The sequence below is a fragment of the Brienomyrus brachyistius genome, chromosome 13, assembly GCF_023856365.1.
Source record: "Brienomyrus brachyistius isolate T26 chromosome 13, BBRACH_0.4, whole genome shotgun sequence".
NCBI classification, from domain to species: domain Eukaryota; kingdom Metazoa; phylum Chordata; class Actinopteri; order Osteoglossiformes; family Mormyridae; genus Brienomyrus; species Brienomyrus brachyistius.
This window is the reverse complement of record NC_064545.1, coordinates 23,536,051-23,538,722: the sequence shown is the minus strand read 5'-3', so window position 1 is coordinate 23,538,722 and position 2,672 is coordinate 23,536,051.

Sequence of the window (2,672 nt, the reverse complement as noted above, 5' to 3'; positions counted from 1 at the left end):
GTGTATTACCTGTTTGGGGTGTATACTACCTGTTAAAACATTCCTGTTCAGCTTTTTGAGTGAGAGCGCTGCCTGTGACGCTCACCAGGAAAAGCGATTAGAGACCCCCAGTCGATCGTGCACCCCAGCCCTGTCCCTTAAGCGTCCTGATAGCGGCTTCAGGGCTCCCGAACCTCAGACACAATATGTGGTTGGAAGGTGGACGGATGACTGACGTCGTTTGTGTCTGCATCTCTACCGCCCTCTAATGGTGAATTAAATCTGTTCAGTAAAATCTCATGGAGCAGAAAATATACTCACAGCTGATTAGAACTTCTACATTTGTATGATTTTAAGAAAACTCTTTCTGTCGGGCTTATGTTTTTAAAATGATAGCTAAATTGTGTTTTACGGCGCTCTCAAGTCTCACGCATTGACTGTGAGACACGCAGTTACACTAATTCACAGGCTCACACGCCTCACCTCGTGTTTCTCACTCTGCGAAGTAAAAGGCGATAACGCCCACCGAGGTGTCCCGTTATACGGAATTAATGGACGAAGCGCAGGCATATGGAGAGTTTTCCGCAGACTTCATGGCTGCCCCGAGTTATAATAACCACCTACCAGTCAATCAGAAAATATTTGTTGTTTCCGGGTAAATGCCAAGACAAGTTGCGTGTGATCCCGCAAGCAGGTTATTACATGGATGCGCACACATGAACGGTAGGCAGGGGTCTCAAATCACACACATGGACCGTGAGACACGTTTCGCCCCTAATGTAATCTCACTCCAAACTTTTGGTGAATTTTTTTTCTTTCTTGCGTTTTATATAATTTAAGAAAACTGAAATGTGTTTCATGCACGAACAAGTGGTGAAGCGCACACTCATGTATTCATATATTCATAATAAATGCACTGGTTAAATCCCTTCTGATATAACAGTAATCCAGTGCGTTCCAGTCACTGGTTACTGGGAATGGCCTCGACCTTCTGGCTAGCAGCAGTTAAGAGACCCAACTGCCGGACAAGCTGCCGCAACACATGGATGCAATTAAATCAGAAACCGTTGTAAATTGTAGGAGGTCCATCAACCGACGGAAGGCATCGAGAGGGAGGTAAAACACTCCGGGTAAAATCACCGCAGGCCGGCCCGGTTCGGCTCCATTCGGGGGCGACAAGAACCTGGACTTTTGGAAATGGCGCGTGGCTATGCTCCTTTAAATGGAATGCTCCTCTTTCATTTCACTGCCTTATAAGTTTATTTGAATTCAACGTAACGCACAGCAAAATAAGAAATACTCGTTTTCAGAGTTATGAAATACATAAAATATTAACACTGGATTAATCTAATGATTTTTCTGGTAATTCTCGTTCATGGTCGTTATATATATGCTATAATACGTACGGCCTATATTTAAAATGTATGAATTATAATCTAAATTTGTTTCACGTATAATATTTTGGCTGCTCTTTTGATTTATCGCTTGGGATATTACACTTGTTTTGAGATAGTAATATTGTTAGTAGGTTACCTGTCACATACCACAACCATTTCTGAATCACGTGACCGTGTGGAATGTGAATGTGTGTGAATATGAGACGCGATCTCTTCATTCCGGCGTCTGAAGCCGTCGACGCCGAGCGCGAATTAATTCTGTAGCAGCAGATTAATTTTCGATTTCATTCTTTCGACGCTGGTTTGTTTTTAAGCTTGGAACAATTTCGAGACCCTTTCTCCCTATTCGTCTGTTTCGTTTCTGTGGATTTAAAATCGGTTATTAAACCTTGTGTCTGCACGATAACCCACGAATTGACTGGTAGTAGGACTAAATTTAATATTGTTGTTGGGCTATATTGTAACCAAAATATGCATTGAAAGTATATGTAGGCCTATCAGCATTCTGTCCGGTTCAAAATATTGATATTGTTACGCCTTATTATTTACGATTTATCATTTAACCGAGTCTCTTCAATAGCTAAAAAAGAGAAAAGTTATCGAAATAACGCATGGATTCACGTGGGATTTAATGTGAAACAATACGGCCACGTTCTGCTAACACTCACTTGAGTGCTGTGGCTCTGGTTTCTCGCTTAATTCATGCAGGATTCTGTTGCTGTTGGTTTTCATTTTAGCCGATTCCCTTGGTTTAATTGGCTCAATTAGTAGCTAATTATCTGTATTATTTATGTCAATGCAATTCCCTTCAGTAAAATACAGCAGCTCTCGAATACAGGGCCTGCAGTAATGGGTAGAGCTTTATCATACAATGCAGTAGGCCTGTTTGCACAAATATTATCTTGTTCGCTCTCAATGTTTGGTCAATGCTTCTACGGAAATAGAGCTTACCAATTAGTGCCGTTAGCTGTGTCCTCCTGGGATTCAAACCAACAACCTTTATCAAAGCCCATGTCCTTAAATACTAACAAACATCTTAATATTAAAATTACCAGACTAATTAACAGAAATAGTTATACATGAGCAGGATTTCACACGGATGGTCTGTAAGAAAATGCTCGGCTCTGATCATTCTGGAACTGGGCCGGTTGTTAAATTATGGGTTCAATTATTTACACGTGCGAGTTAAAGTTTCCGGGTCCGAGAAAGAAGACTGACCAAAATGCAGGGATTCCCTTTATTCATTTATTTATTTATTCATTCGTTTATTTTGTCTGTAGTAGTTAATGCAGTCTG